Raw genomic sequence first — 24,546 nt, 5'->3', positions numbered from 1 at the left:
CTTATATATTTCATTTTTGTGTTCATGATCTCATAAATTTATTTTTCATCTTTATTTCGTGTTTTAGTGGTTGTTTTATTGTTTTGCTTACTAGGTGTTAATGCTCTCTTTTAGTGAATTATTCTGCCTTTTCAAATCGCAATTGTCCAAATTTTGGACACTAATTATTGATAATATGTGTGTAAAGTATTGATTAATACTAATTTAATTTAAAAATAAACGACGAAAACAAGGGAGATTTTTATTGTTAACACATAATACTTACATTATTTACATACTCATAAAGAGTACCTACATAATTATCTTTGAAAAATTATTCTCAAGGGTTTCAAATGACATAATATGGCTTATTGCATTTATGTGTTTTTATTTAATCAAAGTGTACTGAATTAAATGATGAAATATATTAATTATGAATTCATTGTGATTTATTTTCTGCTGGATGGATTTGAGTCTTGTTGGGCACCTAATTTGAGAAGCCAGGTAGTACAGATTTTTATATTTAATCTGCATTTCTGCAATACACATAAATATAAATTATTACAATGTTACAAGAGAAGAAGAATGGCTCATAGCAAGTAATTGTGTATCTAGCAACTTGAAAAATAATTCCCATAAAACATACTTTCATTTTCAAAACGTATAGTAGTAGGTAGAAAGTTGCATCATCCATTACTGCAAAGTGTGTGTAACTAGCTATCTTGTGATTGCTTCAACCATGTAGTGCATTAGTGACTCAGTCATTGCCACACTGCCATAGTGATAACAAAAAAAAAAATGTTTTTGTAACTCTCATGTGAATTACAAATTGTGTACCAATATGATGTAGAGGTTGAAACCTCGATAAAATTCTGTAGCTGGGGTAAGTCTCACAATCAGTAGTATAATTGCTATAGCATTCTGTGCTTTTGCTGTTCCCTTAAGGATACCAAATTGCCGTATTATTACATGTCACATTGGCTTATCTACTGTTTTAGTATGGCATCAAGGGTTGTTATATGTGTGTTGTCCCACTTTTTAGGTTGGAATACATACCTTCTTCATTGGATTCAAGTATATGCATTGCCATTGGCTATTGTCAGCGCATTCTGTTAAGTGGTTACAATTTTTATGTTTAGGTAGGCAATTGAATTGTTGTAGTTTTGCTATGATTACATTGCTCATTACCAACTGTTGAGGCACTTGAAGTGTTTCTTGATATCTGTTGTTTCACCACTTTTGGTGGTTAATTTCCTTGTGTTCCTTATTAAACATGAGTGGTAAGTACATTGGCTATTACCAAGTGGTTTCTAGAAATCAATGGGTACCTGAATCCACCATTCTAACCCAGATCCTAAAATTACTTGGTTCCTATCTGGTAGTAGAAATAACAAGTGTGCCTAATCAAATCAACCTTTGTATTGCCAATGTAGTAATCAATATGCTCAAAAAGCTGTAAAATACCCATGTAAACAAAATTGATATTACTGGCTGTAATTGTAGTTAAGGTTAAGGTAGTTGCAGCATCAGAAGCTGTGGTACCTGCTTTTGTCGCTGTTAATTGACCACTAATTACCAGCACACTTTTATCAGGTTGAGAAATGATGTCTTCATTATAGGCAACTATTGGGAACTCAGCCCCTACTTAATTAATATCTTCAGATACTAGAGGTCTGCCCTCATAGAAAATCACTACTAGTGACTTCAAAAAATTACTAGCGTTTCTGAAAAAGTTACTAGTGATACCGAAAACGTTACTAGCGCTTGTACTGACGCTACTAGCGTTTGTGCTAACGCTACTAGCGTTTGTACTGAAGCTACTAGCGACCAACTTGACACTACTAGCGACCAACTCGACACTACTAGCGACCAGCTCAACACTATTAGCGACCAGCTCGACACTACTAGCGATCAGCTTGGCGCTACTAGCGACTGTCTCAACATTACTAGTGAATGATTTAACGCTACTAATGACCAAGCAGACACTAGTAACGATTATGGCAGGTACCTACAATTAGTGAAGAATAAAAATTAAAGAATTCCCAAAAACCATGTTTTTTTTTGAAATTATGAATTATTGAAAAGTTTCCGCTTGGGCCAGATCATTTTCCTTTTTTTTTTCTCCGACCAAAATTAGATAGTAGCAAAATTGACTTCACACATCACAAATAATGCGATTTTTTCACTTGAATTTTTTTTTAAAAAGGGCCCTCTGCTGCATTTCAGTCAAACTACCAGAAATCCTCAATCTAACGGCCGAATTCATAGACGTTACTTAAGGGACACTTGGCTAAGTGGTGAATTTTGATTCAATTTTTCTCACGAACGAATAAAAATTTTATATTTTTAAAATGATAAATCAACACTTCGGAGTCCAATCTCTCAATTTATTAAAAAACAAAAATTCAAAAATTCAACCGAGCCTGGAAAAATTGCTTCAAAATTCACCACTTAGCCAAGTGATCCCTAAGTAACGTCTATGAATACGGCCCTAAAACTCCCCTTTTTTCACCAAATATCTGGAAACAATCATTTAACATTTCAATTTTTTGCATGAAGAAATTATATCCTGAAAAAAATGAAGAATTGTCAATTGTCAAGAGCTTTTGTCGTGGCTTTTGCTCAGTTGCTCGGGCCCCATTTATATTTTTAAAATTCGGAGAGGGAGGGGAGGGGAGAGGAACGTAAAAAAGTCCATGATTTTTGCGAATAAAGCCTACATTCCAGTCGAAAAATGAAAAATAAATTCGAGGTACCAGCCCCCTCGGAGTGGGAGAGGAGGGGAGAGGAACGGAAAAAAGTCCATTTTTGCGAATAAAGCCTAAATTCCAGTTGAAAAATGAAAAAAAATTTGAGGTACCAGCCCCCTCGGAGGGGGGAACGTGGGTAAGGGGACGAGAAAGGGTCCATTTTCACAAAGAAATATCGAATATACGAGTATGATATCCATTTAGTTTTTATCTAGAAATATTAACACACCAAAAACTCTGTTTTAATTTTGTAAATAATCATCAAACTTGAAATTTTTTAAAGTCCAGAGTGCTAAAAAGTGCATATAAATGTTTCAAACACCTCATCTTCCAACTTCCTCAGTGGCCTAGTTGGTTAGGCAGGTGACTAGAGAGTCACGGATTGCAGGTTCAAACCCCACCCCAGGCATGAAATTTTTTTTTGATTTTCAAAATTTTTTTGGGGAGAATTCGTTGTTCTAGGAGGGTCTACGAGTAAATAGCTGCCATTAACATGTTTTTGCCATGATTTTCTGTGCAATTGCGCGTGTCACTACTAGTGACAAACGTTACTAGTCATTAGTAACGTCTGTCAGTAGTAGTGACGCTACTTGCCGAAAAAGTTACTAGTGTTTTTTTTTAGTAATGACGCTAGTAGTGATTTTCTATGAGGGTGTACTCAAAATATTCAAATCTTTCAATTCCTTCTTCCAAGAGTGATTATAACATTGCCTTTGACCACACAGCAGGGGGTGAGTTTTGCTGCCTTGAAAAATGTTTCCATATAAATGGCGACATTGACAAAGTACAAGGTCTGTCAAATAAGTTACCGGACGACAATTTTTTGTGCTGTGTGGTAACACTGGTGTGCTATCGAGGTACATACCATGTTCCTACATCTATGTATCTAGTAGTAGTATACAAAATTTCAAGTCAATCTGTTGCGTTCTCAAATGTTGACAATTTTTTTTATCAAGGTGATCATAGTGCTGCCCTGCTGCGTCCCAAAATGGAGCTCAACGAAAAAATTGAGCAACAAGTTGTGATGAAATTTCTTGTTAATAGTGGTAAAACAAACAAAGATATACGAGCTATGTTGTCGGCAGTGTTTGGTAATCGTACCATGTATTGTTTGAGTTTCTACGAGAGGATAGGGCGGTTCAGAGAGGGATGTACCTTGGTAGCAGATGATCCACATGAAGGAAGGCCAGTCACAGTGTGCTCGAAAGAAAAAGTGGACGGGATCTGCACTGAAATTGACGAAGACTACCGGAAACCACTGACAAATGTCGCTAGTAGTGTAGGAATATTGCATGAGACCGTTTGTTGTATTTTAAAGGAGGATTTCAACATGACGAAGGTTTCCCCACACATGGTTCCCCACATCCTGACAGAAGAGCAAAAAGAAAATCGCGTGCGGATTGTTTGCGACTGGCTGGTGGCCGATGAGAGTGAAGATATTTTTTCTCACGTGATCACAGGGGATGAGAGTTGGGTGTTCGAGTATGATCTGTCGAAAAAAAGAGCCGATGTGGTCTGGTTGGCCCCAGATCAGCCATGCATCAAGAATGCCAGGAAGAGCAAGTCATAAGTGAATGTGATGGTGACGTGTTTTTTTTTGATGGCCAGGGGTTGACACTCTTGGAATGGATGCCAACAGGTATGACAATAACTGGGGAGGCCTATAAAGAGACAATGAAACGGTTACAAGAGTGTATCAGAACAAATGTAGAAAGAAAACTCATGGATTCTTCACCACGGCAATGCACCAGCACATTGGTCCTTTACTGTGAGCCATTTTTTGAGCCAAAATTGGACAACTGTGCTCGAACACCCCCCCCCCACCATATTCGCCAGATCAGGCACTGCGTGACTTCTTCCTATTTGATAAGATCAAGGATTCCATGAGGGGGACTGATTTGGGCAGTGCAGAGGACATAAAAAGCGAATTGGTGTGGCTCCTGCAGGCAATTCCAGAATCCAAGAGGGCCAGGTGCTTCAAAATCTGGAAAAATCGTATGAGTCGGTGTATAGCTGCGGAAGGAGATTACTTTGAAGGGGATCACTGTTACAAATTGTAATTTGTAAAATAAATCATTTTTCTGGATGGTGTCTGGGAACTTATTTGACCAACCTTGTAGATGGTATAGCATGCAGGATTTGCAAATTTTTTGGTAGATGCTACTGTGCATGTAAAACATTCCAGGTACCTATATATACATATAAGAATACCATCTATCTCTAAAACCACTATTTATTATAAAGAGGCGCGAAGGAGGACTCTGTTGATAATGGCTTCTGTTGATAAACAGCATGGATAGCTTCTAATTTACTGACCTACCTAACGTTCATTTCAACCAACTGCCTGTTAGTATGGAATTTAAGATAATAAAACTAGATGATACCTACACATTTTTCTGGTGACTGTGTGCATACAGATGATTTTAAATGCACAGTTCAGGAGTATCTAAGCAGTATATTCCAAGCTGCAGGTGATTTTTGGTTCTCTTGAAAAAGTGCCACTATGGTATAGGACAATGAAAACCTACTAACAATGTGCTATTGTTCTAAAGAACTCGAGACTTCTTATCTCAACCTACAATATACTTGGGTGGTGTAGTTACTTTGATGTGCTGCATTTTAACCATACCTCTATAACAATACCCTATTTTTGTGTTGAAATTCCTTATGGCATGGCATACCTCATTTTGATAGTGAAATAAAATGCTTATTTTGGCGCAACTGTACTGATTTAAACATTTGTTTTGAAGGGTTAGACTATGATTTCAAGTGCAATGCACTGGATTCTGTACCTTTTCTCAAACATAACAAATTACCTGGCGATGAACATGCCAAATATGAAATTTAAAAAATGGAACAAGGTCCTAATAATCCAACAATACCTAATTTATACCAAGTATTTTCAATGTATCTTACCTGAAAATCAAAACAAACACTAGGTACAACACGCAAAAAAATTGAATTTTTGGAACAAGGTACCAGACTTGTATGTGACCTTTTCATTCCTTGATAATGATGATGATTTCAATTATGATAATTATTTACAAAGTTGGGATTTGAAATTAGATTTTCTTAAAAAGTGGAATTCTCTAAAAAAAAAAATCCTAAAATGAAATACCTAGGGGTTAGAGAAAATGGTTCAGCCATTATGCTCTCCCATCACCAGTGATGGCAAGTAGGTAAGTATTTATAAAATAGTACATACCATTCTTTTATGTAGATTAAGAACCAAAATAAATTATTTTGCATGTGTAAAATTTGAATTTGGGTGTGCGGTTTGGAAAAGAAAATGTGGTGTATGCATGTTGATGAGTGTATAATTTTTCTCATCATAATTTCAAATTTTCTCTTTTTACATTCAAGTTATTCTTTCTTGAATTTTTTCTGCTAGAAAAGTATTACTTTGGTGAAAATTTCAATTTTTCAGTGATACATGTTTGCAATCATTTTTTAAATTTATCAAAACGTTTTGTGTAGTTTTTTTTTCATCAAAGTCAAGTTGTAGTTTTCAATTTTGCTCATCAGATTGCCATTTTGTATATTTTTTCCATGTTTTCCAATAGTTTGAATCAGCTCATTTACTTTCTTGCACTCACTTGTGGATAGTTTTTAATTTTTCTAATTTTGTTCATTAAATTTCTATTTTGTGCATTTTTACCATTTTTTCTGAAAGTTTAGATTAGTGGATTTAGTTTCTTGCATTCACAGTTTGGAATGGAATATTTATTTTCATTTTTCATGTTGTGTAAGGTGGCATTATGGCCTCACTGTCCTCTCAGTGCATCTTATAACGATTCTTAAGTTGGGGAAGATCCTATAGGACTTGGTAAATCCATCCTTTAGGTCTTGACAACTTAGGGATCGTTTGATTTATTAAGGTAAAGTGTATAGGTACTTGCGAATTTGAATATTATCGAATACCAGCAGGGTGGTCCGGATAATATTCCAGCACACCAGGGGGTCCGCGCCAATATTATACTATGGGTGGAGAATTCGCGTAATTACATCTATTTTATGATTGGCTAATATATTTCCCTCATCTTTTGGTAAAAGTAGCGCGAGCCTATCAGCTTTCGAGATCGATTTAGGAACTTTTAGGTGCTTTAGGTATAACTTTAGCTAGGTTCGATCTCGAAATCACTTCTTGTTCGTTCGCAAAGTCGTAGATATGTAAATTCGGTACCTACCATAGTACTTCAACGATCTATGAATCGTGGACTTGAGCACTTGGTCCGTTTTCCTTCGACTTAATCGTTTGAAAACGTATTCCTTTTCCCAGTTTACCCTTATTAGGGTTCGGTTAATTAGTATCTTCATTGGTTAAATCTGGGCTTAATAAAGCAATCAACCAATTCATCTTAGTTACCCTGTCGTGGAATTGTGATTAATTAAGTTCTTCTTGGTGAATTCTACGTGATTAGGTGGTCGAGCATAGTGTCTCTGTTCTAATTCGTAATTTGGTAAAATCGTAAAATGGTGAATGTATATATTTGAAGAAAACTTTATAATTAAGAGAATGTAATTTGTTACACCGATTACATTGGAGAAACTAACGAATGTGTTATTATTCCGCGAAAGTGGACCTAATTTATACATTGGTTGGTATTTATGTTGACGTATCCGACGCTATCGTAATAGCCGCAGAGCTAGCAAGGGGTAAGTGCGAATAAGTTCCTTCTTGATATTGCAAAGAGTCGTATTAGACTTCTGGCAATCTTTCACCCGCTAAGGAATATTTCTCATCCTCATCACTATTACCTTACGTGCTCGTATTCAGTCTAACAGTTGAGTTCTTATTTTGATTGAAATTTAAATTTCACAGAAATATTTTTAATTTTACAATTTTTTTTATTTTTTCGAAGTATTTGGCCGTGTTTCATTATTTTGTCTAGCATAATGCAACAACAATAAGCTCCACATGGAGTCCTGGAGTCGTAATTTTAAATTTTAAATCAAAGGACATCATGCTGTGAGCAGATGTGTTGATATAAGATAAGAGAATTTGAAAATGTTTATTGTGTAGATAGGGCAGGTGATGCTTAAAGGTGATAGAAATTTTGTATTGTTAATGGGCTCCACATGGAGCCAAGTTGTATGATGTGATGAATTTTAAAAACACTGGTGAGAAAGAGTACTTACCTACATGGAAGGGGGATTTCCATGCTTGGGTGCCCCTCCTTTTTTTTGGCTCAGTAGTTCGTTGGCAGTCATCATTGTCATCAAGGTAGGTTGTTAACATTGGTGTCTGTGTGATTTTGAGAATTTGTTTTTTTGGATGTGGTGGCAGTGAAGTGATTTTGTTGACGCGGTCTTTACTACTTTTATTGTGTGCATTAATTAAAGTTTCAATTAGCGTGATAATTTATAGTGTTAAATTTTATGTTTCAAGTGCCAAAAAGAGGCGGATGCCGTACAATGCTGATTGGTGAGTGTATTATTTACTTTTATTATATTGGTGTTTCTGATATTCAGATTTCTCAAGCGATTTAAACTTGGTGATGTGTTCAATTTACATTTTTGAATTTTATGCTTGGGTGTCCTCTGCCCTGCCTTTTTATTGGCTCAGTATTTTGCTGGCAGTGGTCAAGGCAGGTTGTTAACGTATCTGCCTGATTTTGAGAATTTTTATTTCCGATGTGGCTGTGTTGTGATTTTGTTAACACAGTTCTTGCAACCTGTTTATACATTTTTTATTAGGATAATTTTGGTCTAAAAAAATCTACCAAAATTCATTCTTTTAAATTTTTTTCAAATTCTTCATTTTTTTAGGTTTTATGGCAATTCTTTGAATTTTAATGTGGTAACCTTGATAGATTTTGTATTTAGATGATTTTGACCTAAAAATCCTAGGTAAGCTTTAAGAAGTTCACCAATTTTTTTTCATTTTTTGATACTTTTTAACTTCTCCCCCATGTCCCCCCACCACAAAAAGTTACTTAATGTCGATGCCTTACAATTTAATTATTTTACAGGTTACAATTAAGTTCAATTTTCTCCAAATTCAATTTACTTTTTTCATTAGATTCTTTTTTCAAAATTCTCACGCATGAATTACCATTTTTCTCAAATTTATTTCATTTTTCCTATTTAAATTTCTTTTTTTGTGACCCTTAAAGTGTTTCTTGAAATTTGTATTTTACTTTTTTTCTTGGCAAACTTTACAGTGTTTTTTGAATTCACTTGAATTCATATTTTTTTTTTAATTTTCTGGTGACCTTTTTTTTCATCCGAATTTAAAATTCCTTTTTTAAAATTCCTTATGAATTACCTACCTGAATTGATCTTTTGGTCGATTTATTCGTCTATATTGCGTATTTACGGCGTCCCGGTTATGCAATTCTATTAACATCGTCCTCGCTGCATTCTCATTGCATTTACGGCAAACAGGTTATGCAACTTTATTAACGCTGCAAATTCCACATCGTGTCACTGTCTTTTCTCATTATTTCTTCAACATTTGGCCGAACATTCCTCATTTAGATAGATGTAAGTTTTGTTGGTTAATTTATTGTTACCTTTTTTTCGTATTTTTCATGTACCTATTGTAATTGCACGAATTTTGTTCTAATTGATTTTTTTTCTTTTTCAGATCTGTGCATTCAACAAATATGAACGAAATGGAAGTTTCATTTCTTCCTGTACCTGTAACAATGCTTCGCAGAATATCAGTTGAGGTGAGTAATCATTAAACCTTTCAATATATTATCATTTTAATTGCCGATCCAAAGTTTTAGTGCCCAGTAAGTGCAAAGAAACAATAATTGCAACTTTTGATTTGTTTTCTAGATATTGTAGCATAATAATTGCACATTAAACGAGTTCAATTCCATAATTAATACGCTTGGAAGTTTTTCTTCAAGTAGCTCAGTTGTCTTTGAATGATTTACTGGGCACAATGCTTTGTATTTTTGATGCAGAATGCGTAGATTTTAGACTCTTGTGTTCTTGGACTAAATCGTTGTTTTTGTTTGCAGATTTTATCAACGAAATTCAAGCATTTGGTTGAACATTTAGTGAAGGTGAGTTCTTACCTGATTTGATTTCAATCCAATACATTACCTGGCAAATTTTCTTTCTTTGTATTTAAAATTTATTGTGTACCTTAACCTTAGAACATGTTCTGAGTTACTTACTTTAATCAGTGATACCGTTTACCAATTTACTCGATATATTTGAATCTGTTTTATTGCATGTAGGTAGCTAAACCTAAGTTATTTTTGCAGGTTTTATTCAGTTGTATTTTGTATTTTGGACCTGACCAGTGACAACGATGAATCTCATGAATGAAGAGAAACATTAGCTGAGGTGAGTAATTATCAAAAGTACATAACTGCATGTTTAATTTTTCAATAACAAACACAATCTCAAAATATACTGTTTTGTAGGCTGCATGATAAATTTTATATTTTAATGAAATAATTCCAACACTTTATGCATGTATTTATTTATTTCAGTTACATCTTCCGGAGCATTTCTTCATCCTGAAACAAAAAAAATACACATCTCACATAAATTACAGGTAATTATGAAATTATGGCCCCTAAACGGGAGCAAGATCCGTTTCTTGTTCCAACTCCTAGTCGCACGTCCACGTCGTAGGGGCTGGGACCTCGTCGAACTCGTAAGTTCGGCGTGCTAACGCGACAGGGGGGCGTGATTGGCACGCTTCTTCTGGTAATTTGAAAAAATTCCTCTTTCGATCCAAACTGATACAAAATTACACGTTTTGGCCTCTAAAATGAATCGCGGTTCAGGTGTCTCAGTGTGTGATGTCATCTTGCACATTTCTGTGCGTGAGATGGCAACGCATCCCATTGGTCAGCAATGTGAATTGGGTCCGGAGGCAACGAAAGGTTTTCGTTGTTTCATGGCTCTTTTCACCTTGTATAAGACTGTAGGTAAAAGTCTAGTTAGTTAAGTTTCACCACAGGATACAATTTTTGATTCGACAGTTTATTCATGTCTATATCAAAATACGTCTTGTGAAGGTAGCTTGGCGGACTTTATGCTGCATTCTGAGGATGTCGGTCCCCATACCTGCCTCGGGGTTCAGTGTTTTGAATCGTCAGGTTATCAGGCACCCCTGGGCAAAAAAGTCTGCTTATTTTCGAGTTTTATGTGCTGCTATCTTTGAAGCTAGGTAGGACTGCACAAGGCAGTTGGGTACCTGGCTTTGGAGATGGCGGAGTGGTGAAAAAAGGTTCCTACCGGACGGTCTGTTTAGTACCGAAAAAAAACTGAGAGAACCCTGTGCAAATTCAAATTTTTACTTGCCGAACATTTTGTCGATTTATCGAATAATTTTATCGATCGAATAATATCGATTTATCGAATTTATCGATTTATCGAATTTATCGAATCATTTTGATGAATGATTAGTTGATTGAACGATGATAATTCGACGATTCGTGAACGATGAACGTTTATTCGAAGATTCACTATGATTTCTTACTTACCTGAATTGCTCCATGTACCTTTACCAAGATTGGCGAATTCCTCCAAGTCGAAGAATTCCTCCAAGGTCTTCAATGTTCAGCAGTGGTCTTGCCTCTCGGCGATAGACCATGCTCATTGAAGTTCCAACTCAATATTGGATATCTACAAGACCTCCAATTGTTTCAAGCCAGCATGAGTCTTCAATGTAGCAATGAACAGCTTTGCCACTTAATAGCAATTGTCAACACTCATCGAAGTTCAACTCACTACAGGAGATCTTAAAGACCTCCAGTTGTTTCAGCAGTGGTCTTGCCTCTCGGCGATAGACCATGCTCATTGAAGTTCCAACTCAATATTGGATATCTACAAGACCTCCAATTGTTTCAAGCCAGCATGAGTCTTCAATGTAGCAATGAACAGCTTTGCCACTTAATAGCAATTGTCAACACTCATCGAAGTTCAACTCACTACAGGAGATCTTAAAGACCTCCAGTTGTATAAATTGAGCGACACAGCCTCATGTAATACAACACTCGGCCTCTAGTCAAGCTCTTGGTCATGGGTGGATATCGCCACAAGTGCTTGACAACTCATACAGACCGACCAGTACAACTGACCACCTACTCAGAACTCCAACTGCACTTCGGACTTACTGGCCTGAGCGATCAACAGATCGTGACGACGGTCATCGTAAAGGTAAGTCTGTACGCGAGGCCGTAGCAGGGGCTAGTCCTCCTTGGCCCCTACCGGCACAGCGTGCGCCTGGATGAGGGCCACAAGACCTTATTCTCCTCCCGATCCGATTTACTTAATTCTCGCAAGCGAGCTACGTAGGGCACCTGAATTAACGAGTGACGAAGCGTCCAGTTCGTGGCCAACATCCTCGCTGCGCCGAGCTTTCGGAAGCCAAGGTTTCCGCGTAATGCGGGGGTTACATAGATGTACCGAGCAATCACCCTTTGTTGGGTTTTGCACGGATACCTGGTAGTTTTGCAAGACGAGAAACTGACCAGTGAGGCAGGTATGGTGACCGACATCCTCACAGGACAGAAATCAAGACTGCAAAACAAACCTATCACCAAAGCATATTGACCAAATGGCGAGCCTTTTGGGCAACGATGCTTGTGAAAAGAACCTAACGATGGTCTTTCAACAGAAAGGGGTCGTGAAACAATAGAGAGACTATTGCTCCATGACACAATTCGAATTGTAAAGACGGATTTATCGTGATGCTGTCTCATACATTGAAATGTACAAAATGGCATCTATTGAAATAAGAAAATAAAAAAATAGATAAACAAGCAAACACAATGAATAATTGCAAAAAATGAAATTAAAAAAAGCGCAAGCAAACAAAACATAATTAAAAAATTGAAAAAAATGACATTAAAAAAAGCAAGCAAACAAAACAATGAGAAAATTGAAAAAAAAATGAGATAACAAAGCAAGCATACAAAACATAATGAAAAATTGAAAAAAATGAGATTAAAAAAAGCAAGCAAACAAAACAATGAAATTTTTCAAAAAGAAAAATGAAAAAAAACAAGCAAACAAAACAATGAATAATTTGCACAATGAAAAATAAAAAATGTTTATAATTCTGATAAAGTTCTTACTCAAAAATTGAAAAAAAAAACAAATGCCCAAAATGACCTCCCCTCCCCCACTCCCTTAATTAAACTAGGTAACAAAAATTCAAAAATGTGAAAGTCCAAAGGGAAAAATTCAACTAAGAAAAAGCAAAATTTTGATAAAAAATTCCACACTCTCATTAAAAATTTGCATAATGAACTAATATTTAGAAAATTTCCACATTCTAATTGAAAATTTGCATAATGAACTAATATACATATTAAAAAAAGCAGCTGATTATTCATGAAATTCCAAAAAAATTCACCACCAACCTCGCTATCAAATTTCGAAAAAATTTTCCAAATTTTAAACCAAAAATTAAATAATTCGCAATACCTACATAAAAAATAAACCCATCACCAAGTTTAAATCGGTAATTAAAGATCAAAAAAAATACCAAAAGCACCAATAAAATTAAATAATACACTCACCAATCAGCATTGCACCGCATCCTCCTCATTTAGGCACTAAAAACATTAAATTTGGCATTAATTATCGCGTTAATCGAAATTTAAAATTAAAATGCACATAATAAAATTGAAAAAAAAAAACCGCGTCACCGAAATCACAAACACGACCACATACGAAAAATTAAATCTCAAAATCACACAAGACACTAATGCTGACAACCTACCTCGACGGCTGCCAGCGAACAACTGAGCCAATAAACAGGCAGGTCACCTAAGCATAGAAGCCCCTCCTTCAATGTACCCTTTTTCGCTATTGTGTTTTCGAAATTTAAAATCCTTTATCGGCACATCTGCTCAAAATTATTCCAAATGGCCCTGCTCCACGTGGAGCCTTTTAACAATACAAAATTTTTATGACATGTAAGTATCACCTGCCCTACTATCTCCACAATATGAAAAATTTCAAATTCACTTTATCTTACATCGACACACCTGCTCACAGCATGACGTCGTTCTCCTTTGATTTAAAATTACATTATTTATAATGGCCGACTCCAGGACTCCACGTTGAGCTTTATTGGTGTTCCGTTAATTTTGTCCAGGGCAGTGACAACTGAAAGAATGAGAAAGGAAGCGGAAACAGAACCGTTTTTTTGTTTTAGTTTTTTAGTGGAAACAGAATTTTGGCAAGAAACCTAATTGGAGTAAAGAAAAAAAGATGAAACACAGAATCAAGCCAAGAAACAACAAATAAAAAAACTGACCCCCCCCCCCAAAAAAAAACATGAAAGGAACTGATTTAAAAAAATAGAAAAAACAAAACAAAACGGAACCAAAAATAACATAAAATGAAAAGTAAAACGATTCTGAAAAGTGGCACGGTTTTGAAAACAAAAAGAATGAACAAAGGAAAATCGAAGAACAAGAAAATACTAATAAAAAAAAATTGAGTAAAGAAAAAAAGTAAAAACAAAATGAAGCCAAGAAACTGAAACGAATTTATAAAACCTGAAACCTTCCCTCGCCCCCCCCCAACGGGAAAAGGAACGGATTATTTTAAAACAGAAAAAAAAAACACAAAAAGGAACCAAAAATAACATAAAATGAAAAGTACATGAGCACGATTTTGAAAAACGGCAGGGTTTTGAAAACAAATAGAATGGAAACAGAAACAGTAACTGAAGAACAGGAAAACACCAAGAAATAAGAAAGAGCAGAAACAAAATTGAAAGGACAAAATCAAGAATTACAACCAAAATCTGAAAAAATGAAAGAACAAAACTTGAAAACAAAACATTCATTTTTTACAATTCTTTTTAATTTTTTTCTGTACCTACAAAAAAAGAACTGAAAGAACAAAAAGGAAAAAAAACGACAGAAAGAACGGAAAAGAATTTAGGTAAAAAACACGATAAAAAACAAAACTAACCAAAAAGAACAAAAATGAAAATATAAAAAAACACGATAAAAAACAAAACTAACCAAAAATAATAAAAATGGAAGAGCAGAAACAGAACGAAAACTAAAAACCAAGAATTGAAAAAAAAATATTAAAAAACAAAAAAAAACTTAAAATAACAAAAAATAAATGAATTGTGAAAAACGGTTCTGAAATAAATCCAAAAGCTATAGAACAAAATTGAAATTAAAAATTAAAGATGAAAGTGAGAAGAAATAGGTTTTGGGAAACAGAAACCCAACAGAGACCAAAAATTTTTTGACAAAAGTAACGAAAATAACAAAGAATATAGAAAATGAAAAACCGAAACAGAACGAAAACTGAAAACAAGAAATCCTATTTTTACCATTCTTTTTCGTTATTTCAAGTACTTAAAAACAACTAAAAAAAAAAAAAAAAAAAAAAAACAGCAAAAAGAGCAAAAAAGAACGAAAAAAAAAACGATAAAAAACAAAAATAACGTAAAATAACCAAAAACATGAAGGAACAGTGAAAAACGGCTCTGAACTGAATCCAAAAACTCAATATTGTGGGAACGGAAAAGGGAACTGAAATTAAAAATTAAGGATGAAAGTGAGAATGAAATAGGTTTTTGGAAACACAACCCAACAGATGAGACTCAAAAATTTCGTCATCAGTTCATCACAACCCTGAAAACCCAAGAACGAAAACGAAAACTGAAACCAAAGAATCAAAAATCGAGGGGAAAAAATGGAAACATGAAATTGAAAAAAACAAAATCAAAGATCCGAAAAAATTAGCTTGCAGAAACTGAAACTGAAATATTAAAATCCGATTGTTTTTTGTTCTGTTTTTTTTTTTCATTCTGTTAGTTTTTTAAACGAACTTCAAAGAACTGAAAAATACCAAAAAGAATGGAAAAAAGGAGCAAAAAGATCCGAAAATAACGATAAAATACCTTCAAAAATTTTGTGACATCTCAAAAATAAGTACCTACAACAAAAAAAGTAATAATAATTAAAAATTAATCACAATCCAGGCGAATCATTGTCGGCTTCTTTGAAAAACCCCAAACGAATTTTTCTATTATTAAATTTTTTGCACTCACAGTCTTGCGTACCTATTTTATTTCAAGAATATCCTACACACAAACTGCACAAGTGTAAATTGGGTTGCCGACCATATGAAATGAAGGAGCTAGATAGGTAGATAAAATTGATCGAAATCTTCACTTTGTTCTGGGCCCTTGTATTTCGTATAGAGACTAAGAACATAACATCGAACTAAGTATTCACCATCGCATACTCAAAATTTAAATCTCTTGTATGAAAAAAAAAAAATCATTCACGATATTCAAAATGATGAAAATCTTCATTTCAAAAATATCTATCATAGTATGTATGTATGCTGAATAATGGCCACATTTCAACCAATTTTAGAAGAAAATTCGCAAATAAAGTGAAAAACAGGTAAGTAAATTATTCATATTGAATATTAATAAAAAATTAATAAATAAAAATAATAAATAATATTAAAAAAACTCCTGTAATTTTTTATTGAAGCGACAAAACGATCACAGAATTAGTACATTTTGGTTAAAGTAATTTATAATTAGAAAATTCAGGCCAAAACTACTCTTATGCAAAAATGCGTTCAACACAAAAAAGAAAAAAAGTCATTACTTCTTTACCTATTAAATTCCAAGAAATTTAATTTTATCACAAATTAAAAAATAATTTCAATAACTATGTACAATGTAGAATGACATCAAATAAATTATTTCCAAAAGACTACAATCCTTGACCAGTCTTGAATTACTCGTGATTGTGTCAAAACTAAATTAAGATGCATAGATAGGTAAGAATTTATGTAGGAAATGGATTTTTTTCAACTAGAAAATGATCAAAAAAAAGCCTTTGAACGCAATTAGAGAAAAGTACTTTAAAAAAAATCAACGAATTTAAAAACGCTAAAATTTCTTCAATTTGAAAAAAAATATGAACAAATTGTTAACATTTATTGTGCAATCAAAACTAAAAAAAAAAAACAATTAAGACTGTCGGCCAAAAATTTTAATGATTTTTTTTCATTAATAAAAAATTGATTTTTAGCATGGAAATTTCTTTCTTTTTTTTCATAAAAATAGGTAGGTAGGTACAATGAAATAAAAATGTCTTCGAATTTGAAAAAAAAACAAAAAAACATGAAAGATTGAATTCAAGAACCTATAGGTATGCAATCAATACATTAATTAATGAAATGTACAAATAGGTACAACAAAAACAACCATAATGAGCTAATTTTCAACAGAAAAACTTAACGGTTGAATTGTCAGGTAAGTACGTATGCTTAATTATCGAAAGATATTACATATTATTTTAAAAAATAATTGGAAATTCGTAGCCAAATAACAATAGTTTGAAAAAGCGATTCTATATTCATCCTGAAGATCATTTCCAATTGAACACAAATTGAGATTATGCCACCACCCGTGGGACACACTGAAAATGAAAAAAAATTAACCAGATTAAAACACTACACAAAAACATTAAACCAACCAAAAAAATTAATTCCAAGATAACAGGTGAAAAGTAAAGTACACTACATGATTTGCCTTGCACAGACGCAAGTCTCACAATATCTCTTCAATTGTCAAAAATAAATCTGAGCATTGAGAAATAGAATGCGAATCATACTCGTATACCCAGACAAGAAAATGATTCATCTAATCTGGCGATTAAAAATTGCCTACAGAAAAACGAGCAATACTAAAAATTGAAACTTTTAAAAAACTCGATTGAAAATAATCCAATCAAAAAAGAGCCAACAAAAAATTAGTAGTATGTATCCCTATTCTTCATTAAATACCTATTCTGCAGTGCATGCGTCACACGTGTTAATAGAATTGCATAACCAGAACGCCGCAAAAGTATACGTGCAAATGCTATAACCTATTAAACAATTAAATTAAACAATCAACATTACACAGCCCATTTTGGGCTCTGCCCTCCAATTTTTAGAATAGACTAACCAACTCGATCTTGCATTAATGCCACAATTGAAACAATACAGATCTATGTGCATTATTTGCAACACAGCTTCAAGAAGCCCAGCAAATCTATCAGAAAAATGTCCCAAAAAAATACCTTCGCAAGATAGAATAAAGTTCAAACCCAGCCTGAAAAAAAAAATATTACAGGTAAGCAAATCCATCACTCTCACTCTCACTATCTACCCTTACTTACCTGCGAGGCTAATTTAAATACGCAACTGCGTAAGCCTTCCACTTTTCCCATCCTTTTGAAAACTTTCCATTTTTTTTTCTAACGCTTCGGCAACAATACCTATGCTGTTTTTTATGTTTCGTTGTCACGATAGCCATAGCCATAGTGCCGAAAAATATAATGATTAAAAATAATAAAAATAAAAGAAAAATGAAAAGAGGGCGAGCTGTAGGTACTAGGTATACGACGACGGAAAAGCTAATGAAAACTACTTTATATCCTCGTTTATCGCTACCTTTCTCTATACACTATAACGTGCTAATTATAAAAACCAAAATACATACATCTACATCTACAATAATAATAATTGCCAAAAAGTAAATTTACGCCCTTCTTAACCTAAAAGCCATGCTTTCAAATTGAGACTCCACGTGACCAGACTACGTACGTATGCTTGCAGACCTCGTTCGCGAAAAACACCCCTCCCTCTTACCTTTAGCACCAAAACCCTGTTTTTCAGACTAAAAATACCTATACACAGGTAGGCTACATTATATGTACATGTACTTATAAATTAGGTCAAGACTTGGCAAAGTCATTTGAGCTGTCTTAATGAGATGGAAAATTATTATTAAAACAGTACCAAGTGTGGGCATACGAAGCACTGTATAGCCTGAATCCCCCTTTTTCTTCGGCTGCTACAGGTTTACATCAAGATAACACACGTACAAATGGTCACGCTAATGTTTTTACCAATAAGTTGAGCTCTCGTTCCTTTGTGCTGAACTTCCTTTGAATAAAGCGGATTTTCATTTTCATTCGTTTAATGTTACATTCACGTGTTTCGATTGTATCCAGCGTAATCGAATATCATTCAAATATTCATCATCTGCCTCGAGCTGTATCAAATCATAAGTCCACAGACCTATAGACCTACAAAACCTACCCTAGCCACGGTTGACTCGCTTAATTTATAGCTAATTTTACAAAACAATATCTGAAATTGTCTGAATGAAACAATCAACAATCAAACTCAAAAAAAAGTGAAAGAGAGCATTGAGCAATCTTAAAATCTGACTGATTTTTTTTATCAAAAAAAAAAAGAGGGGGGAATCGACTTTCAGTCCAAGATGAAAAAATTTAATCTGCCCTCAACAAATCACAACTCTTTGCAACGAAATAAAACGTTCAATTAGCCCCCGTTCACAGAGCCTCCTGCTACCTAATGAAAAAAGTTTCATGCAAAAAATAAAAATCACTCACCAAACTAAACTGCAATGAAATCATATCTTCATTTCCGTGGTCTGCAGAGGTACATCTATTTCACCATCAAATGGTCACTACAAAATAAACAAACGAAAAAAATTATTACAACTGTCAACTGATACTTGAAAAAAAAATCACAGAGCTAAACAATTATTACAAATCAAAAAGAGTTGGTACAAAAAATTCAATGCAACACTGCAAGGACAGGACATGTTATCTCGAACGTGGTTAACGCGATACTAAAACGACCTGAAGCCAGTTTCATTTGAACAGGTTACTTTAGACAGAGAGCCGTGGGTAACTGAAGATTTTAGAGAGGCAAAGAAATTTCAAGAGTATTTTCTACATTAAATTATTAGTAATTGTTGGTAAATTACTGGAAAAGGCCGGTAATTACGAGTAAATTATATGAAATGAACGGTAATTAGGTTTAAGTTACTTGAAACGGTCAGTAGAATATACTAAACGAAATGTCCGGTAATTACGAGTAAATCACCTACAATGACTGGTGATTACAAGTAAATTACCTACAATGACTGGTGATTACAAGTAAATTACCTACAATAATAGGTAATTACAAAGGAATCGCCTAAAATAACCAAAAAAGTTACCGGTAAATTACTTGAAATGACCAATAACTACTGGTAAATTACCGGTAATGACCGCTAATTACTGGTAAATTACCTGAAGTGACTGGTAATTACTGGTAAATTACCTGGAATGACCGGTAATTACTGGTAAATTACCTGAAGTGACTGGTAATTACTGGTAAATTACCTGGAATGACAGGTAATGACTGGTAAATTACCTGGAATGACCGGTAATTACTGGTAAATTACCTGAGATGACTGGTAATTACTGGTAAATTACCTGAAATGACCGGTAATTACTAGTAAGTTATCTGAAGTGATGGGCAATTAGTGGTTAATTGCTTGGAATGACCAAGAAATACTGGTAAATCATCTTGAAATGACCGGTAATCACTGATTCATTACCGGAATGACCAGTAATTACTGGTAAATTACCTGAAGTGACTGGTAATTATTGGTAAATAACCTGGAATTACTGGTAATTTTTGGTAAATCACCTGAAATGATAGGTAATTACTGTTTAATTACCTGAAATGACCAGTAATTACTGGTAAATTACCTGACATTACCGGTAATTACTAGGTAATTGCCTGGAATGACAAGCAAATGCTGGTAAATCATCTGGAATGATCTGCAATTTTCGGGGAAAAAACCTGTAATGACCGGTAATTACTGGTTAATCAGCTGAAATGGCCAGTAATTACTGGTAAATTGCTTGGAACGCAAAGGTAATTACCAGTAACTTGAATGGAATGACTGATAATTTTTGGTAAATCACCTGAACTGATCAGTAATTACTGGTTAATTACCTGTAATTACCAGTAATTACCTGAAATTACCAGTAATTACCTGAAATTACCTGAAATTACCAGTAATTACCTGAAATTACCAGTAATCACTGGTAAATTACCTGGAATGAGAGGTAATTTCTGATAAATTACCATAAATGACCAGGAATTATACTGGTAAACTAACAAAAATTGCTGGTAATTACTGAAAAATTACCTACAATGGCCGGTAAATAATGGTAAATTACTAGGAAAGACAGGTAATTACGGGTAAATTACTGAAAATTACCTGTAATCGCTGGTAAATTATTCAAAATGATGGATAACTACCAGAAAATTAGTTAAAACGCATCGGTAATTACCGGTAAATGTGACCGGTAATTACAAGAAAATCACTCAAATTTAAAAAAAACTTGATTACAATTTTCAAGTAATTTGCTCAAATCAACTGTTAATTAAGCGGAACATTAATTAAAATCAATAATTATGGTGGGGAGGGGGGTATCCAAAAGACCACTTTCTCCTCATCATTTCTAAACTATACATATATATGAGGCTTTTTGAGTGGGTGAGGGGAAGGGGGTTCGACTGAAAATTTGCGGACTGATATAAAGAAAAAATATATACCAATTTTTCGATGACTTATAAAAATATTCATTTTTCTGTTTCGGATTTTTGAAGGTCCAGCAAGGGCGGACGTTCTTGAAAATTTGATTTCGAGAGGCATAAAAACGATGTTTTTCCTTGAGAACTTGGCTTCTAAAAAAAAAAAAAGAAGACAGGTCGAGAGAAGCGAGGACGAAAAATTTTGAAAATTTGTATAGTAAGTACCTATGTATTTTTTGCCTTCTGAAATTTTAGAATTTGAAAGATTTTTCAAATTTTGAAAAAGAAAAGACAATAGGCCCAAGTGAGGGTGTAAGCACTTGAAAATTTGTACTTTGAGAGGCATAAAATCGATACGTTTTAAGCAAGAAAATATTTATTTTTTCACTTTAAACCTTTGAAAGTTGAATGATATTTTTTTTCAGAAATTTCAATTTTGAAAAAGGAAGCAAAACAAGTTCGAGGGAAGCGAGGGTAAAATCTTTTGAAAATTTGAGTTTAGGGGGGGGGTGGGTAAAAAACAGGACTTTCTTTGATCACGGGCTCTTCTTTTGAGCGAACTGTCTTCTATGCCCCTCCCCTTCCTGACAGCCTATCTCATGATTTTAAAACCGAATTGAATTTCAACAGTCGGAGATAGAGAATTAAAAATTCTTCAAATCAAAATTGCCTATTGCCAATACTGATTATGAATTATGCAGAAATCAACATTTCACTCTGGACGTCAATTCAAAAATTGTCTAAAGGAGGGGGGGCTCTCAATCAACCCATCATACCAGTACATCTTCGATACATTCGAGCTTCATGTCGTTCAAGTCGCATATCAACTAATACCCGAATAGGAATCGGAATCAAATCATGTACCTACTCGATTATAGGCAACTTTTCGCACACAAATGTCAATAAAGCTGGCTACCTGCTGCCTGCGATTTCGATTCGAACCCAAACAACGAATCCGAAATAGGCAACGTATCCAACATATTGTTTACAAACAATAGGTACCTTGGCAGTACTTTGACTGCGCAATTATCTCTTCATTCTCTGGCCACACTCCTTAGTTGCGGTAATTTTGAAAACTCTCGGCCTTTAACATCGTATACCTACCTACACATCGTCGTAATATAACCGAACACGAATACTATATCCATACCCTTTCCCTGCTTCTTTCCCCCTTTTCCTCGTTCCACTTCGATAAAATTACACCAAAACACCAGTACACCTATAGCACATGTCCCATCATATACCTACCACGTGAAAAAGCGAACTGGCTGGAAAATAAGCAACGTCGCGTTTTCACCTTACAAGGAAGTCGATGTCGAAGTGTGTAGCGTGCATATCAAGTCTGACCACTGACGTTCCTAAGTTTCTCATACCTACAATGCTACAATGCTATAGTGATGCCACGCCACACTGACTATATACGTAGGTAGGTATAACGCGGCAATTACCTTATTTAAGGGTGGCTTCCAGCCTTCCACATTATAAAAGGGTGCTTTATGGGAACCCGATGATAGGGGGTGCGTTGCTTGGTTTTTGTTTCGATACCGCCACCTACTCCCCCTACGATCACGCACCTAGACTTCGCTCTTCATTAAGGCTTGTTTTTTAGGTCGAGCCAAGACATACGAGCTTCTAACCCCCTATAGCACATACTGTATTGTCTGTACGTATCTTTGGGGGAAAGTGTGTGTGAGGGGGACAGGTGCGAATGGCCGGGGGGAGGGGGTGTACAGTACACGACAACGAAGGCGTAGGTAATAGGTATATGCGGCCTAAGTACGAGTATATTGCCTACTACTACATGTTTCATATTATCGTAATAGGTAATATCGTATGTACCCATGTGTACACCTTGTCTACCTCTATGTACATCTACGAGTGCTTTACCTTCTACGACGATGACTATGACGACCACTATCGCCATAACGCATAGTCTAGCTATACCTATCCCTACATATAATATTCTGTATTGTACGATATACATACACACACACGTTGCTACCAATATTGGTGTTTTATTTGCGGCGGCCGCGGTCTCTATAATCAACCGACGAAGTCGACAACGACGACGACTCCCAAACCGAATATTATATTTATACTTTTTTTATTGTTTTGCCAGTACGAACGTTGTTCGGGTATATCTACTTCTCCATCACTTTGATCCAGCACACACGTCGAATTTTTGTACTCTTACCTACTCTTATATCAATGTACTGCCATAATCATACTGTTCGTTCAATTTTTCGCTATTGTTTTTTTTGCCATTTAATTTACTCGTACTGTACGAGACTTAGTGGTCGTTACGTTGTTGTTGTTGCTGCTGCTGCCACCGCTGCTATTTAATTTGCAAAGAAAATCTATTTCGATCACGCCGATTCAAGCCGACAGGTGGTATGTATTGAGTTTTTTTTTCAATTAGATGGGTATTATTAGTGTTCTTTTTTTCACCTTTTGTGATAGGTTTACGTTTGATATTGTACGTACCGGTGGTTTTTTTTGAGTGATTCGAGGGTGTTGTATGATAGTGTGAGATTATCAAAGGAGTGATTATTTTTTACGATTATATTCAGATTGAAAAGTTCATTTGAATGGGTAGAATTTTGGCTACGAATGAGTCAATGTATGTGGTTTGAAAGATGGTTTTCGTAGTCATCCATCACTGGAAACATTCTCATAATATTTCCAGAAGCTTGTAAAATGGCACCTTTGATCACGTAACATTGACCAAATTTGATGGAAGTATTATTTTATTGTCTGAAATGTATATGAAAGCATCTCACAAGGGGATTCATCAATTACTTTATCTTGAATTTGATCTAAAAAATCATCACACATGGAAAAAGATTGCTTATCAGAAATGCTCATCAGCCAAAGTTTCAGAAATTAAAATTCATATTTTCATTTTTTGTACGAAATTAGGCATTTGAAAATTCATACAATAATAATTTTTACAAGGGAACCTTCGATTTAAAATGGAACCTCGATTCGTGGAAAGATTATGTTCGGAAACTCCCATAACCCAAATTTCAGCAGCTGAAATTTATTTCTCGATACCTGAAAATTTTTTGAAAATTCAAAATAGCCCATTATTTTAGTGATTTATGCTCTTTCAAAACATATTACGATGCATTACCAGCAGTGGTATAGCCAAGGAGGAGGGCGAAGGGAGCCATCGACCACCCTCTCCCCCTCACCCTTCAAAGTGAAAATTTAAAACATGCAAAAATTACCTTTTTTTTTTGTTTTTTGGAACCATTTCTCGAAAAATTCTCGACATTACGAAAGGTTTACAGAAAATTACCTCTAAATTTCGATTTTTTGTGCTTAAAAATCAGATTTTGCCCCCTCATTAAAACATTACAGTAATCCTGAAAATCCGAATTCCACCTTTTTTCAGACATTCTGGCGCCTCCAGCAGCGTGATTTTGGACTTCTCCAGCTGATT

At 34.7% G+C, this 24,546-nt stretch overlaps 1 protein-coding gene across 1 annotated transcript in view; it reads left to right on the top strand.

Annotated features, from left to right (window-relative positions):
* The first annotated feature begins 23,176 nt into the window (after positions 1-23,176).
* Positions 23,177-24,546, top strand: part of Cad86C (Cadherin 86C) — a 36,705-nt gene continuing 35,335 nt past the window's right edge. The window contains exon 1 of the mRNA XM_065360814.1: positions 23,177-23,492. The gene's annotated coding sequence lies outside the window, so the exon portion shown is untranslated. The remainder of the gene's footprint in view (positions 23,493-24,546) is intronic.

Source organism: Planococcus citri, chromosome 4 (assembly GCF_950023065.1).
Source record: "Planococcus citri chromosome 4, ihPlaCitr1.1, whole genome shotgun sequence".
NCBI classification, from domain to species: domain Eukaryota; kingdom Metazoa; phylum Arthropoda; class Insecta; order Hemiptera; family Pseudococcidae; genus Planococcus; species Planococcus citri.
Note: the sequence above shows the minus strand (reverse complement) of the source record. Positions and strands in the feature narration are given on the sequence as shown.